This window comes from Globicephala melas, chromosome 2 (genome assembly GCF_963455315.2).
Source record: "Globicephala melas chromosome 2, mGloMel1.2, whole genome shotgun sequence".
NCBI lineage: Eukaryota > Metazoa > Chordata > Mammalia > Artiodactyla > Delphinidae > Globicephala > Globicephala melas.
In genome coordinates this window covers 6,834,801-6,853,139 of record NC_083315.2, presented here as the reverse complement: position 1 = coordinate 6,853,139, position 18,339 = coordinate 6,834,801, and the positions used below count along the sequence as shown (strand labels likewise).

Genomic DNA, 18,339 nt, shown 5'->3' with positions numbered 1-18,339 from the left:
GGGAAGACCCGGGTTGCTCCTGCTTAGAAAATTCCAAGTGCAAGGCCACTGGCTTGTTCCCCTCCCTCCCGGGTGGGGCCAGCCTCTGAACACCCCTTGGTCATCACAGCTGCTGGTAGGGCTGCCAGGGTCAATAAGCTTGTCTCCCCTGTGGTCCGGACATTAGGGCAGCTGCTGAGGTCATAACAGCATAACGGGGCTTCCTGCCGACTCCCCGGGGCTCTTCGCAAGTGGGCCGTCCAGGCAGGTCTCAAGGTGGGTCACCTGGTGAAGGTGTGCAGGTAGGAGGAGGGTGCCATGCTTCCTTGTGCTCCACAACGCCAGCCCAGCCAGGCTGCCACCTTCATTAACGGCGGCCACTGCCCAGGGAGGGTGGCTGGCTGTAAAGCGGGTGTGCCAGGAGCAGGCGGGCTGGCGGCCGTGTGCGTCTCTGTGCTGATGGAGCCCCGTGCTGCATCCATTACTGGGACTCTTATGTGTGTGAAGGTAGGAGAGCGATCCCTCTAGCATCACCGAGGGATGAATTCCGCAGTACTGAAATTTCTAGATCATCAGCTTTCAAAGCATTTGAACTCTTTCTCTTTAATGGAACCTTTATATTAAGAAATTAATATATAAAACAGATAAAAGACAAGCTTCTCGGGACTTCCCTGGTGGTGCAGTGGTTGGGAATCCGCCTGCCAATGCAGGGGACAGGGGTTCCAGCCCTGGTCCAGGAAGATCCCACATGCTACGGAGCAACTAAGCCCGTGAGCCACAACTACTGAGCCTGCGCTCTAGAGCCCATGCTCCGCAACAAGAGAAGCCACCGCAATGAGAAGCCCGCGCACCGCAACGAGGAGTCCCCTGCTGGCTGCAACTAGAGAAAGCCCGCACGCAGCAATGAAGACCCAATACAGCCAAAAATAAACAAATAAATTTATTTTTTAAAAAATTAAAAAAAAAAAGACAAGCTTCTCTGCAAACAAGTGACGAGAACCGCCCCCCCCCCCGGCACAACCCCCAAGACATCTCCTGAACACGGTTTGGAAGCTATTCTTCTACAGAACTTGGGTCTTATTTGCCAAAGTTTGAAAAGGCAATTTTCTGTAATTCTAAAAAGTATCATTTACTCCTGCCTTATAAAGTTGAATATAATTTTGATGTTTTTCATGATAATACAGGGTCATGATTATGATCAACTGATGCTGGTCCTAAAATACTGATGTGCTTAGGTCCCTACTGAGGAACGAAGTTGTTTGCTCTTATGCTAAATACTCCCACCCACAAATGTGTTTTCCTCGCTCCTCCCCCCTCCCCTTCCCTCCCCTCCCCCACCCTTCCTACACACTGTTATCAGCGGTTCTGTTATCAGCTCTGCTTCCTCACCACCAATGACCCCCAACTCCCCACCAGGGGCACCTACTACTGGGGACTAGATAACCCACCTGCAAAGACTGCATCTAGAATAAACTCCACAGGCAGCCACATGAGAGACAAATCCAGACGTGGAACAGAGATATGCTAAATCCAAGTTTCTTCAACACACATCCTCAGATAGGTTTTATTTTTTTCTTTTCTTTTTTTTTTTGCGGTACGCGGGCCTCTCTTGTGGCCTCTCCCGTTGCGGAGCACAGGCTCAGCGACCATGGCTCACGGGCCCAGCCGCTCCACGGCATGTGGGATCTTCCCGGACCAGGGCACGAACCTGTGTCCCCTGCATCGTCAGGCGGACTCTCAACCACTGTGCCACCAGGGAAGCCCTTAACTGGTTTTTGATACCCTCATTTTAATATTTCTCCAGGATTATTTGTTTTCTTATTCTTTTTGAGAAGTCCTCCTCAGATAGGTTTTTGTCTGAATTCTTATTCTCTAGAGTGAAACCCTGCACAATGGAAAGATTTTTCAAGGAGAAATACTTTGTTGAAAAACCGTCCTCATCTTTTTTTTTTTAATTATTATTTTTTTAAAGATTTGTTTATTACTCATTTATTTTATTTTTGGCCGTCTTGGGTCTTAGTTGCAGCACGCGAGATCTTTGTTGAGGCATGCAGGATCTTTTGCTGCGGCGCAGGATTCTCTGTAGTTGTGGCGTACAGGTTTTCTCTTCTCTAGCTGTGGTGCGCAGGCTCCAAGGCGCGTGGGCTCTGTAGTTTGCGGCACGTAGGCTCTCTAGTTGAGGCTCTCGAGCTTAGTAGTTGTGGCACGTGGGCTTAGTTGCCGCACAGCATGTGGGATCTTAGTTCCCTAACCAGGGATCGAACCCGCGTCCCCTGCATTGTAAGGCGGATTCTCTACCACTGGACCACCAGGGAAGCCCCTGCCCTCATCTTTTGAAAGCGTGTTAGTTATGTATTCTGCTGGCAAGGTTCGTTGTGTGTATAAAGCACCACAAGATTTTAACTTGGAAGCTACATTTAACTGCAATGAGTATTACACACAATAATTGACAGGCTGGAAAAGACACGCCTTATGCTCGTCTGTAAGATCTGATGGAGTCTCTTAGCGATCACCAAGGGTGCCGTTTTCTTGCTTGGTTACCAAGCAGGAATGAAAGCAGCTTTTATTTGCAAAATATAAAGAACACTGAGTTCAAAATTTAAACAAATGTCTATTGAAAGGGAAAAGAACTCTAAAATATGAAAAAGGGCCAAAAATATAATGTCTAATTAGAATACAACTGATACGGATCAGATTTGCCTTGCTTTTTCTGCCTGGCTCACTTATTCTGCCCAGAAGCCCCTATTTTATCAGCTGCACGAGCTCATCTCAGCATTTGGTAACAAGCAGAAAAACCCTGTTAGGATGAGCACTACTGATTTTGAAAAGGAAACTATAAGTGAAAACCTGCCCTTTTACACATTGAAGCTGGCATCTTGCATCTTCGCCAATATACAGAGAAAGAAGTCATTGCTCTTATACCGGGACTTGTGACCACGCCACACCTCAGGACACCGGGCAGATAAAAGTCCAGTATGATCAAGGGCCGAATGAGTGCATAGACGACTTGCCTGGCCTAAGATAACCCCGCATGTGAATCCCAGCTTTGCCACTTTCCAGCTGTGTGACCCAAGGACACGCAGAGGATGGCCCAGCTGGGGGATGGCTGCTTCACACTTCCTTTGTCACATAAATAAATGGTCTCATCATTTAAGCACTTGTAGTTGGGGATTCTGCTACCCTGTGCAGCTAACATATCCTAACTGATGTATTTTTCCTGAAAGAGGCTGCAGTGAGTTCTACTAGGCCTGTACGCTGGGACATGAAGAAATGCCACAGCCACGCAGAAAACCCATCTCAAAAAAGTTCTATCAATTAAAAGGTGAATATTCACTCTGTGAAATAGAGCCATGTCTCTTCCTACGACTTAATGGTTCACTGTGAACTACTTGAGAACGTTCATGGCGAGAGGTGAGACATATATGCATGACACACGTGTGAATTTGGACAGTAGGAACCTCTGCTGTCCTGCCCTTCAGCTGTTGGTTTTGGCCAATGACTGTCTCCTCGCTTGGGCTGTGGTGACTCTTGCTGAATGATCAGGATGGCGGGGGCATTAGTTCATTTGAGGGCAGTCCTCTTAAGGGGTATGTACCGCTCAGATCCACAGCGAACAGTTATTACTATTATTGCTACTTATAATCATAGGGGTTCCCCAGCTTCCGGAATATGCTGGATTTCTCTAGAAACCAGCACAGACTTATTTCCCAGGATTACCATCTGCATTATCTTAAGCTATAACCTCTACTATATTTTTCTACCAGATGTACGATTAGCAGTGTCAAGGTCTGAGCCTCTTTTATCACATGCTTTAACAAAACTTTAGTGGGACGAGATCACCCAGAAAAGTCCATCCGCCCTTAAGTCACATTAATCAGTAGAGCAGAAACAGCGACAGTGTCAATTTTTATGACATTGTGGAGTAGCCTTCTTTTTTTCCCAAATTAAAGTCTATGCCTTTGAATAGTTATGTTCCCTTTTTTGGAATTATTTTTTCATGAAGTCTGTGAGGAGGATACATTCCTTGTTAATTACACTGCAAAGTGTTTACCTGGTGGTCAATTACCTAACCATGCTTGTTAAAAGCAATGGAACTGAAGAGTGAAAGTCCTGTACAGATGGTTGCATTCCTGTAGCTTCCGGCAAGTACATTTCAGGACCCGTTTAAACAAGAATAAAATTAAGGGCAACACACTACAAACAATGACCTTCTGTTCAAAGCATAAAATCACAGATATAATCAATTATTAGAAATTAAAACAAGAAATGCATCTGTATTCAGCTACAACATGTTCCCTGGGTATTTTTAGGGTAAATTTTGAGGAATGGATTCTTAAAAATAAATTTAATCTAAGTGACTGATTTTTTTTTTTTCCCTTTCAGCTTTAGCTGAGCGATCACAAGACTTACTGAAACAAATTTTAGGAGAGAGCAGTAATGGGAAACCATAACGCTTCTGGCAGAGCTAGAGAAAGCGTATGCCTTAAATAGGTGGCCAAAAGTATCAGCATGCATAATAGCATTAATAAAATTTAATGAGAGAATTTTGAATTTACGATAGGTATGTATAAATTTCCAGAAAGCAGCATCGGAGAACTGGCTAATTAAGCCCATATGGAGAGAAATTTTGTTCATTACCCACTAAATCCAACATCCATCCTGCAATTACATGTCAGATGGGACGGGGTGGGGGACCCAGACCAGGACTCTGGGAGGCACAGCCACAAATCCCCAGCATTTAGAAAACCTGCTCAAAACGAAGGGTGGCGGAACAGAGAAGGCGACAAACATCTGGACAGATGCGGTCAGATGCTCTCAACCAGTGCTTGTTCAAGAGCTTGTGGCAGTGGAGATCTTGTTAAAATGCACATTCTGATCCAGTGGGTCTGGAGCAAAGCATGAGATCCTGCAGTTGGAACAATCTCCCCGTCCACAGACCACTCTTTGAGTAGCAAAGCTCTAGATGGTTTGCACTTTTGTGGCGTGTGGCGACCCTTTCAGAAAACCCTAAGACCATTTCCCACAATGTTTCCGGGGTACACCAACTGGGTGGCCAGTACTTGAAGCAACTTCAGAAATATTTCTAATATATTCCAGAAATAATCTAGTCACTTGTCAGATTACCGACAGGGAGCTGACAAACACTTACTTATCTGAGTTTGTTCCAGATGCTTGAAGGGGCAGTGCCTCTCAGTGAACTGGCTGCTGTGGTTGTGGACAAATTGGTTCCAATCTTAAGACCTTTGCGTTGACCATTTTTTTTCTGCCCAGAATGTGCTGCCCCCCAAGACATTCCCATGTTAGACTCAGAGGTATCTCTGGGATCTCAGCTCAAGTATCACTCCTCCATAGGCTCTGACCAGCCAACCATTCTCCCTGACATCACCCTGCTTACCTGTCTTATAGCACTCATGCCAATGAAGTAATAAACTGGTGCATTGTCTGTCTCCTCCATTTGGAACAAAGACTTCATAATTACAGGGACCTTCCCTGGCTTGTTTTGTAATTGCTTTATCCCAAGAGGCTAGGACAGAGTAGAATCTGGCACAAAGAAGATGTTTACTATCTATCTGCTGTAATGAACGAATTGTTCAACTTTTAAAAAGAGAAGCCAATCCCTGGTGGCGCAGTGGTTGAGAGTCCGCCTGCCGGGGCAGGGTTCGTGCCCCGGTCCGGGAAGATCCCACATGCCGCGGAGCGGCTGGGCCCGTGAGCCATGGCCGCTGAGCCTGTGCGTCCGGAGCCTGTGCTCCACAACGGGAGAGGCCACAACAGTGAGAGGCCCACGTACCGCAAAAAAGAAAAACAAAGAAAAAGAGAAGCCAAGAACAGAATTCCTCAGGAAATCTTTCAATATTTAAATGTTGACAGTAAATTAAAACACAACAAACAAATAAATGCCCCTAAATCGACTGTATGGGCCAAACAAAACATCTGGGAATGGATTGTTGTTTTGTAAACCCAGATCCAGTCCATCATTCTATTGAGCCACATTAAGTCTTGGCACAGAAGCAGGAATGCACCAAAATCGGAGATTCTAGAACAGGAAGAGGATTTGAAGTCTGAAGGAAACCATGTTTTGTGTCTCCCCTTCTCCCTTCCCAGCATACTGTACATGTGTGCCAGGTACTTCCCTGCGCTGAATTGCGGCTTCTTTCTGATTAAGAAAGAATGTAGTCCCCCAACCTCTAGGGCTGCTTTGAGCACAGTGATGAAAAATGTTGGTTTATGGTCACACCTGTTGTGCTAATGAATAAGCTCAGCTGAGAATGGGTAGACAAAAAAAGGCTTTCCCCAAACGCTCCTATTTTTCTTCCCCTTCAATATAGGCGTATTTCAAACTGCCCACCATGTGAAATGGCGGGGCTGCCATGTACAACTCCACTGCGGGTCATAATGAGAGCCAGCAAGCACGCTTCTGCAGAAACCTCTAACGCAGCACATTCTATGTGGGCTGGGTTGGTTCGATGTGTGTGTTCTGTGTATGCATGTGCATGTGTGTTTATGCAAATAATTTTAAAGGGGTGATTCAAGAGAAGGGGTAAAAAGAACCACGATATTAAGAACTTAATACGTGCCTGGCAACGCGCTAGGTGCTTTATGTACATTATCTCAAGTCAAATTAAAAGGCAACACCTATTCTGAACTTTGAGTCATTTAGAAACAGGGAGACAGCAATGACATTCAAAATATGGGACAACTAGTCGAACAAGAGTACCAACCAATTAGACTGGATGTCCAGGCATACCAGCTACAAAGCAGCCTTTGCTGAGACTGGAAATTCCATTTAAAGACACTAAGACTTCACTGTACTTGTCTGTCTTGCTTATAACACGCTTTACCCAAAATGCACAAACTACATATGGGCTGTATAAGGGCAGTGATGATTATAATAAGGGCTAACATTTAGAGAGCACTTTCCCCAGTGCCAGGCACCACTGTAAGGGCTCTCCAGTCTCGACAGTTCTATGAGATGGGGATGATAGCTATTATTATGCCCATTTTATAGATGAGAAAACTGAGGCCCTGAGAGGCTAAAGGGCTTGCTCAAGATCCAGAGGAGCCATTGTTCATGTCCAAGCTGTCTCAATTGCTGGGCTACAGGCTACCTGTGTTCTATACACTCCTGCCAAATGCCGTACAACCAGTGCAATATTCAAATCAAAGATAATTTTACCTTTTAATTACCCATGCCAGTGGAGATCACTGAAAACAGGAGACATTTATAAAATACTTGGTTTTAAAATAAATGATGTGGCAGCTTTGCCTTCCTAGTTATTTTTCACCCAGGCTGATCTTAGAACGAGCATGTTAGATGCAGTGCTTAAAATCCAGGCCACGTGGTAGCAAAGCAAGGCAGCTCTGAGGCTTCCAGGTGGTGGGCAAGTCACTGGAGGATACACACTTGCCACAGATAATCCACAAAGTGAATATTCCGTAAGTGGTAATTAAGGGCTGACTATAACATGAGACATTTTCTTTTAGGAGGAACGTGGATCTATACACTCTAAGGCCGCAAAGCGGGCGACCATCATTTGTTACGCTTTCCAAAAACTGTTTCTGTGCAACTCAAGCATGGGAAGTTCTCATTCTATATAAAAGGATCCTTTAGAAAAATTAAGTCTCTAAGAATAGGTTTCAAAACAAAAGCGGCCCTGAACCATGGCCACAATATACCTAATGCGATGGTGTTGTTTTCTAAAAATTCTCTTTTTTGTTGCTGTTGGGGCGTATGGCTACAAACACAAAAGGCTTAACAATTTTTAGGAATGGACTGGTGTTAGACAGTGTTTTTTGAGTTGCTAGGCAACATCAGAAAACAAATGTCCATGTTCTGAGATCATTCTGCACTCGGTCTCCCCACGGACAGCCCACATGTTCCGTGGCCGGACTCCGTTCCACTTGGTCAGCAGGGGTGGAATATCCCAACTGTGATGCTGATGGTCCGGAGTGGTCAAAAGACACCAATCTGTGTCTGAAAAACAGATCACAGTTTGTTGGCCACCTGGCAGTCAAGATCTGTGGCCAAAGTTTTCGCCGGACCGGTATCGTTTATCCAAATTAAGTCCTACACCTTCAGGGTTCTTTTTGATTTGTTACATCACTTCAGTCAGCTTTCTTTGCAGGTACATTATCTTCTTCTCCCCTCCTATATCTAAAGGAAGCCCAATTCACTTTTATGGGCAATTTTAACATCTGGGAACATAGAGACTCTTCCTGAGAATTCTTTCTTTGTTTCTAACAAATCACCTTCATCCTCAGAAGACCCATTTCAGATCATCTTTCTCAAGGATATACTGACATTGTACTTTGACAGGTAAGTCTGCTTCCTTCTTTGTTTGATTCCATTAACTATTGAGTCTGTTCTTTTTGAAAAAAAAATTATAAAGATGATACACATGGTTCTACAATTAACATCACACATGTAAATACATACTGAACTGTTAGAAACATGAACTCCCTTCTTTTGTTCTAACTTTTGCCCACCCGATGCACTACAGTTCATTCTTGTAATTCAATCACTACACCTCTGCATAGCAATATGTCACCTCCTATGTAAGACGCATGGCTCATGAGAGAGAAAAAGACACACCAGTAATACTATTTTCATTTTCTTAAAGTGACAAACAGAATTTAGTGCTTTAAGAACTCCCATCCCTTTCTCCCCCCGAAAAACAATGAAATGGAACAAAATCTTAGATCTGTATTTTAAATCAAGCTCCACCTTCAAGGGCAGGCTGGCCATGACTTACCTAAAAGGACTAGTTCAGTGAGCACAGCATCAGCAGTAATGCTCATCACCTATGCAGAGATGAATCCACTACAGGCCAATTATGAGCGGGTATTGCTGAGGGCCCGATACGTGTGCACCATACGTGATAAGAAGCTGGTTCAGTAACCACCATTTCTATAGCAACGCACACCACTCTGCAGGCTGCATTCTGGGAAGGCAGTTAAAACTGGATCCTGCAATGTAGCTTCACTTGGAATCTGCTTTTATTTCTGTCACCTCATTAGAATGAGAGTCTTCAAGCCACATAACTTATTGTGAAACAGCAGAAACTTATTGCATAGAGGATCTTAAATCGTGATTTCTCTGCCACTCAAGGTCAGTCAGTCACTTTCAATTCAAACCACTGACCTGGTTTGCTTATTCATAAGTGACCATTCCCCAGGGCACCACCCAGGACATGGACAGCCATCTGTTGTCCCAGTTACAGGCTGAAGAGAGTAAATGCCTGTGAAGCTGAGCTGACACGCCATCTCGTACTGTCCAGAAAGCCTCAGCTAAGGTGCATTCACCATGACCCACAAAACTGCACCTGCCAGACTAGGGGAGGAGAGATGCTTCTTTCAAAGGTTACACTGGCCCCTGAACGTGACCGATAAGGTCACTTTATCCCACCCCCTCAGACACGCCTGGACACCCAGGCCCCAGGCACTGGCACTGTACAACTTTTCAAAAGAGACAGCACCTTTAGAAGATCTAGGTTAAAAAATCTGGTAATTCCTCAAAGGAAAAGACTTACACTCACTAAACAGAGGCCTCCCTCGCACCATAAATCCAGTGGCATTTTAACACGGTAGCGTCAGCAAAATCAGCATTGCCCATAAATGTGGCAAAAGTTTCGATTCTAATATGTGCAAGTCAGGCTTCTTAAAAAAATCATTTTTCTGAGAGTGCATACCATAATCAGCCAGTTCATACCGCTGTAACACACGAAACAAAATCCAACTTTACTTACGTTCTAGGAGACTGTTAATCTATTAGGTCACCCTCGGATGAACACGTGGGTTAAAATATAGAGATGCTCATTATTATAATGGGAAATTCTTTGCCTGTTCCCCCCACCCCCCCAAAAAAAAGACAACTGTGGCCGTTAAAAAAAAAAAAGAAAAAGAAAACTGTGATAAATGATAGCACCAAATACTGATCCTCTCTAATGGTGCTGGAGAGGGTGTGGAGAAAAGGGAACCCTCCTGCACTGCTGGTGGGAATATAAATTGATAGTCACTATGGAGAACAGTATGGAGGGTCCTCAAAAAACTAAATATAGATAGAGTTGCCATATGACCCAGCAATCCCACTCCTGGGCATATATCCTGAGAAAACTGTAATTCAGAAAGATACATGCACCCTATGTTCACTGCAGCACTATTCACAATAGCCAAGACATGGGAACAACCTAAATGTCCATCAACAGAGGGATGGATAAAGAAGATGTAGTGTGTGTGTATTTATATATATATATATATATATATATATGTATGTATATATATATGTATGTGTATATATATACACACATATATGTGCGTGTATATATATACATACATACATATATACACACATACATACATATATACACACACACAATGGACTATTACTCAGCCATAAAAAAGGAATGAAATAACATCATTTGCGGCAACATGGATGGACCCAGAGATTATCACACTAAGTGAAGAAAGCCAAACAGAGAAAGACAAATACCATATGATATCACAGATATGTGAAATCTAAAAAGAAAAAAGAAAAGAGGTACCTCTACATTTCTCTCATGAGTAAACTTTCAGTTATCCAGCAGTCAGGAATGAAAGTATTTGAGTTAGCATTAAAATGTGGATTTATTTTTCAAATAGAAGTCCCACGGAACTTAAAAAGAATTTCATTTTTCTTTAAGAGTTTGAAATCGTGCCCTATAACCAAGGTGTTATCACTGAGCATCAGCTGTCCCTCGGGGCCAAATGCTGGAAGGCTGCCTGGATAACAGTACAGAGAGACTGTGACTGAATCAGGCACGCTGTTCGGCCCTGCAGATGGAGAATACACTTGCATTTTAGTAAGAGCTTCCCTGTTGAATGCATCTCAGATCAGAGTGTCACAAACATGTTCTGTAATAGTCCAGGTAGCAAATATTTTTCAGTTTGCGAGAACATACACTCTCTCCTGCAATTATTCAAACTCTGCTGGTGTAGGAAAAACACTCACAGACCACAAATGAACCAACAGGCACGGTTGGGTTCCCATGTCTTATTCCATTTGGGTTGCTGTAATAAAATAAACTGGGTGGCTTACAAGCAACAGAAATTCATTTCTCACAGTTCTGGAGGATGGGAAGTCCAAGATCAAGGTGCCGGTTGATTCAGTGTCCACAGAGAGCCTGTATCATTGATTCACGGATGATGCCTTCTTGCTGTGTCCTCACATGTGGAAGGCGGGAGAAAGTTCTCTGGGGCCCCTGTTATAAGGGCACTAATCCCATTCAAGAGACCTCCACCCTCATCACCTCATCAACTCCAAAGGCCCACCTCCAAATACTAATGGCTTTGGGGGTTAGGATGTCAACATGCAAATTTTGTGGGGGGGGGAATACAAACATTCAGTCCACAGCACCCAATAAAAATTGATTCAGGGATGCTTACTTTTCATCTAACTTTCATGTGTCATGAGATACTCTTCTTCTTTTGATTCTTTCTTCAAACATTTAAAAATGCAAAAACCAGACTTCCCTGGTGTTGCAGTGGTTAAGAATCTGCCTGCCAACGCAGGGGACACGGGTTCGATCCCTGGTCCAGGAAGATCCCACATGGTGCGTAGCAACTAAGCCCGTGAGCCACAACTACTGAGCCTGTGCTCTAGAGCCCGCAAGCCACAACTACTGAGCCCGCGTGCCACAACTACTGAAGCCCGCATGCCTAGAGCCTGTGCTCTGCAACAAGAGAAGCCACCACAGTGAGAAGCCCGCACACTGCAACGAAGGGTGGCTCCCACTCACGCAACTAGAGAAAGCCCGCGCACAGCAACAAAGACCCAATGCAGCCATAAATCAGTCAATCAATCAATCAATCAAAATATATAAAATAAATAAATAAAAATGTAAAAACCATTCTTAGCTTTCAGGCCATAGTTTGGCGATACTTAATTAGACGAAAAATTCTTAATGGATTCATGAATTGCTATTTCTGGCTGTTAAACATTTTGAAATTGCAATTACTTTGATATACCTCAAAAGTAGATAATTAAAGTGCTAAACTGGTTAGAAGTGATTATCATATTTGACTTAATCATAAATAGCAGATAATTAGTAAACAGTGAGTGCTATGTGCTTAAGATGTGTTCCTATTTTTTTTTCTGATCTTATAATACACTCTTGGAACTTTTCATTTAACTGCAATAATTTAATTTCTACCTGAATAATGATATTATTGATTACACATAACAGAAAACCCCTTATGAAATATGTAGGCTTCTACTGAGTTTAGTGAGTTAAAGAACATATGGTTTCTTTGAAATGTCCATCCAATCTTAAAGTTTTCAGAAAACATATTTTAATTCATTTGATCGTTTCTGAATGACTATCCAAATGTTGGCTTTTCTCTGCACACATACAATCTGTTAGAGCCAGGAATTGGCAGTTACATTTTTCACTGTAGATGCTAAGTTAAAAAAGACCATTTAAGTGGGAAGAGATCAACGACACAATGGAGATTCTCAATGACAAAAGGAATAATGCCACGGGGATTATTTCCAGAGAGGAAGTAGAAAATTGGATAACTTATATTTCAGAGTCTTTATAACACTGCACATTTCTTTGTTTTCACTGACTTCTATAGTATATTAATTTCCTTTTGCGCCTGTGATAAATTACCACAAACTTAGGGGCTTAAAACAACACAAATTTATTCCGTTATTGCTCTAGAGGTCAGCAGTCTGAAATCAGTTTCACTGGGCTAAAGTCAGGGTATCAGTAGGGCTGGTTCTTTCTGGAGACTCTGAATGAAGAATCCATTTCTGTGCCTTTTTCAGCTTCTCAAGGCTGCCTCTGTTCCTTCGCTTGTGGCCCCTTCCTCCATTTTCAAAGTGCATCCTTCCAATTGCTGCTTCCGTCATTACGTTGCCATCTCCTCTGATTCTGATTCCTCCTGCACCCTGCTTATACAGACCGTTGTGATTACAGTGGGCCCACGAGGATAATCCGAGAGAATTTCCCCATCTCAAGATTCATAACTGAATCACGTCTGCAAAGTCCCTCTATCATATAAGGTCATATTCACAGGGTCCAGGGATTATGATGTGGAGATATTCAGGGGGGGCATTATTCAGTCGGCCATAGATATCAAAAAAATTTTTTTTATATAAACTTTTGTTGTTTGTGAGCTGTATACAAAATAAACCAATGAGAGCAAGGATGCTGCTTCTCTAGACCTGTGCCATATTGTTATGACATATCTGTGTACGACTCTCTAGTGAAAGCATCACTGTATTAGGAATACAGCCTTTTATACCCCAGCCTTATTTATCTATATTCAACTATATACATTCAAAAATGAAGAGGCAGGAAGGAGTAGAATCATAGCAGCAGGGTTGGAAGCTCCAGGATGGAGAAAATCCAATATAACTGCTGTCTCTCTAGACAAGTGCTCAAAGCACCGTTCTTTCATTAAACATATATATACACAGATATGTAAAGGTAAATTCTGTGTATAGAGTCATCTTTTTTTTTTAATTGGAGTATAATTGCTTTACAATGTTGTGTTAGTTTCTGCTGTACAATGAAGTGAATCAGCTACAGGTACACATATATCCCCTCCCTCTTGGACTTCCCTCCCACCCCCTCCCCCCATTCCACCCATCTAGGTCATTACAGAGCACGGAGCTGAGCTTCCTATGTTTTATAACATGTTCCCACTGGCTATCTATCTTAACGCACGGTAGTATGTATATGTCAATCCCCATCTCCCAGTTCATCCCACCTTCCCTTCCCCCACTGTGTCCACATGTCTATTCTCTAAGTACCAGTGTTACATTGTAATATCTTAAACCGCCTCTAAGTACCAGTGTTACATTGTAATATCTTAAACCGCCTTGAATCTTAGAACACATAAAAGCTCCCCATCTGATTCAATCATTTAGCAAACATTCTGCTTAGACACCTAGCAACTGCCAGGGACTGTGTGTGATCATGAAGACTCAACGATGAGGAAGACTCAGTGAGGACACAGATAATAACTGAGACACTGCAAGGCCATGTCTTCACAGACTTCTAGTGCCGCTGCTGAATGGACAACATGCTCGAGAGAAACCAAACTACTGTCCAGCACATGGAGAAAGGGATTTCAGAGGAAAGGTCCTGCTCACACAATGTGACAAGTGATGAGGGAGACCCAGGCGCATCCAGGGAACGGCAAACGGTTTGGTGTGGGAGTGATGGAGGGTGTGCAGGGAACAGAGGCTGGGAGTGAGCTGGGGAGCTAGGCAGGGACCAGCTCTGCAGAGATCTGTGTGCCGTGCCAACGAGCGTGGACAGCCTCACGACGAGTACCTCTGAGATGTTCTCATGTGGGAAAGGGGTCTGTGCTTCTGAAAGACAGCCCAAGCAGCAACCCAGAAGTCCTGGTGGAGGGAAGGAGAGAGGAAGACAGGCAGACGGCTGCAGGAATTGGCCAGAAAACAGGGAAGAGTCTGCACCCAGACAGAGGTAACCAGAGAAGGAGAGGAGAAGGTAGGTTGGAGAAACGCTGATTTGACATCAACATGACCTTGCAAGGGAGCAGACGTGGCTGCCGGTGGGGCAGGGAGGTGAAGCAAAAGAGTAAATGGGGGATAAGTCGGGGGTTTCTACTTGGATGGTCTGGTGGATGGCACCCTTAACCAAGAGAGGAAACACACAGAAATGAACAGGGGTAGGGGTTGAAGTGAAGCGAGTCAGTGGGTCTGTGTCAAGCACGTGAATCTGAGTTTCCTGCAGGACATCCGAAGATGGAGGCCTAACGGACAGTCAGGAACACAGATCAGAGAGCAGACGTGGTTGCACGGGGTGGCTTTGGGAGTGTGAGAGGCAGGTGGATGTCCCAGCGACTGCATGTAAAGGAAGTCAGGAGCTGGGCGTGGGGCAGAGCCCATATGACAGGAGACGAGGACCCCAGGGACACTGAGTCACAGAGCCGAGGGAGGCGGGCCTTCCTCTCTAGAGAAAGGAAACCCTCCGATGCTGCAGACACGTCCAAGGGGATGAGGAGGTCACCTGATTCCACCATCAGGCAGCTGCTGCTTAACTTCATGACTGTGGTTTCAGGAGAGCGGAAGGTAGAAGCGGGACTGCAGTGGGTCGAGAAGTGGAAGCAGCACATGGAAAACAGTCCTTCAAGAGATCTGGGCTGGGGCTTCCCTGGTGGCGCAGTGGTTGAGAGTCCGCCTGCCGATGCAGGGAACGCGGGTTCGTGCCCCGGTCCAGGAAGATCCCACATGCCGCGGAGCAGCTGGGCCCGTGAGCCATGGCCGCTGAGCCTGCGCGTCTGGAGCCTGTGCTCCGCAACGGGAGATGCCGCAACAGTGAGAGGCCCACGTACCGCAAAAAAAAAAAAAAGCGATCTGGGCTAACGGGAATCTGGGAAAGTGGTTTAGAGGTCACAGTTTGAGAAACCCTTCTGCAGAGGAGGGGAGACCTTTGTTCCCTGAATAAACTCTTTGGGTGTACCATGTACCAGGCACTGAACTGAGCTTCTTACAAATATTAACTCATTTATTCCTTGGGGTGCTTAATTTGATGTGTCAACTTGGCTAGGTCACAGCACCCAGATATTTGATCAAACGCGCCTGGAGGTTGCTGTGAAGGTATTTTAAAGATGAGATTAACAATTAAATCAGTAGACCGAGTAAAGCAGATTACGCTTCCTGTAGGTGGGCCTCATCCAATCAGTTGAAGGCCTCAAGCAAAGGCTGACCTCCTCCAAGGAAGAGGAAATTCTGCCAGCACGTGGCCCTTCGGATTCAAACTGCAACATCAACTCTTCTCTGGGTCTCCAGTCTGCTGGGCCACTGCAGATTTTGAACTTGCCAGCCTCTTCAAGTGCATAAGCCAATACTGTAAAATCTCTCTCCCTTTCTCTCTCTCTCTCTCTCTCACACACACACATACGCACACACACACATCCTACTGGTTCTGTTTCTCTGACTGATAAACACACTCTTCATAACAGCACTAGGTATTGATACTGTTATTATCCCCATCTCACAGTTGAGCAAACTATGGTACAGAGAGGTTAAACAACTTGGCCAGGGCCACACAGCTGATGGCCAGCAGAGCTGGAATTCCAATCCACTGTGCCTCAGTGTTGCTGCTCTTAACCACACGCTCTACTTCAGAGCACTGCCCTGGCACGTTGGGGCCCAACCTGGACGGACAACGGTGAGCGGAAGACTGTACAAGGGACGGAGAGCCTCGATCAATGTGCGTCTTGTACAAGTGAGGAAACAGGACAGGTGATTCGTCCAAGGTAGGCCTTAGAGTTTTCCAAGTAGCAGATCCAGGGTTTCAGAAGGCCAAGTGCAAGCTTTCCCCTCTCCTTCCTACTTTCTTTCCCTGCTTTGTTATCCACGTCCTTTCCTCCCTTCAGAATTCCCGTCTTCCCCAGGGGTTCCCTCAAGTCCCTTTCTCCCGGAGCCCAGGGCTCCTTACATCCTGATCAGGACCATGTGCCTCAAGAAGTCACCAAGCCGTGGAGAACACACGCCAATGACAAAGTGCCCACATGACCCAGTGCCGCATGTCCACGCAGCAGCACGATCCTTCTAACAACATCAAGTTCGGTGCATCTGGTAAAGCCAATGAATTCCACACAAATAATTACGCGGTCTGTTAGTAACCAGAAAACAAAACAAAACAAACCCCAACTCCCCCCAAACTCCAGAAAGCCCAACAAGCATTTATTTCCAAATATAAATTCCTAGAACTAGAATTTGACTACTCAAGGAATTAGGTGTCTTTGAAAATACATTTGACACCAAAAATCCCCCAAGAATTTTTACGCGTGGTCTAACAGTTTAAAACTCTGAATGGGGTTATTTGAAAACCGGTCTTTTCAAGTTTGACTTTCAAGTTTGGGATTCAGAACCAACAGGGTATAGGGACCAATGTGCTGTCCAAACCCGAAACACAAGCACGTACTTCTTCCCACATTCTTACTACGAATGTCAACTATAAAACCTCCTGGAGAAAAATTTGGAAATATGTATTAAAATCTTTAGAATTTTGTACTTTTTGAAGTCAGCAATTCCACTTCTTCTAAAATTTTATCCTGAGGAAACAATCATGGCCATGTATAAAGATTTTGCTACGAAGATATTTATCACAACGTTGGTAAGAAGAGTAATTTTTTTTCTAACTTAGGGGATTGAGCAACTGAATTACGACATAAACATATAAGGGAATACCATGCAATCTTAATATTGACATTGCAGAATAACGGCTGCTATGGAAAAATAATGCTAGGGAAAGATGTTCATGACATACAAATGGTTTTCAAAGGCAAGTTATAAGACAGTACATAGCGTATAATCCCCTTTCTGTTAAATGTGTATTTTTGGAAGGCAGCCCCTAAGAGGGCCCAGTGACCGCCCCCCCACTCCTGGTGTTCACACACCTGTGTGGTCCACCTCATACTGTACCAGCATCGGGCTCTGCGACCACCAGCATATGGAAAGAAGGGAGCGGAGGCCACTTTGACCTTAGGTGATAAAAGACGGTGACTTCCATTTTGCCCATGTGCGCTTTTGTACTTTCAGTTTATTTGTAAATTTCTCTTGGGTCACTTGCTCTATTGGAAGCTAGCTGTCACGCTGCAAGTGGCCCTGTCGGGACGCCCACGTGGCAAGGCACTGAAGCCTCTGGCCATCAGCCAGTGAGGAGCTGGGGCCTGAAAGCGTGCGTGCAGCCCCTGTTGAACCCTGAGATGAACTGGCTGACAGTCTGACTGCAACTTTATCTAGAGACCCTGACCCAGAGTCACCCAGCTAGGCTGTGCCCGGGTTCCTGACTCTCCAAAACTGTGAGACAACAGATGTTCACTGTTGTTTAAAGCTACGAGTTTTAGGGCCATCTGTTACGCAGCAAAAGATAACTAATACATACACCCATAGTGCAATGGCTGGAAGGAAATACAGGCTCACTTTGGAGATGCTGTGGGTTTGGTTCCAGACCTGGTGCAATATATCAAACATCGCAATAAAGCAAGTCACGTGAATTTTTCGTTTCCCGGTGCATTAAAAATTATGTTACACTATACTGTAGTCAATTAAGTATGCAATAGCATTATGCCTAAGAAACCAATGTACATATTTTAACTAAAAAATACTTTACTGCTAAAAAATGCTCACCATCATCTGACAACACAGGGTTGCCACAAATGTTCAATTTGTATAAAACGCAGTATCTGCGAAGTGCAATAAAACAAAGTGCAACAGAACGAGGTCTGCCTGTAATCCAAAATACTGTTAGCAGGTTTCGCTACATGTGGGATCATGGGTAATTTTTCTTTTCTTTTTTTTTGTACAATATTGGCAATGTGTTTTTCTTTTTTCAA

General features: G+C 44.3%; 1 protein-coding gene across 1 annotated transcript in view; it reads right to left on the bottom strand.

Moving 5' to 3' along the window:
- The window catches only part of FAM171A1 (family with sequence similarity 171 member A1), a 125,830-nt gene that overhangs the window by 10,820 nt on the left and 96,671 nt on the right, over positions 1–18,339 (bottom strand). The gene's annotated exons all lie outside the window — the stretch shown is intronic.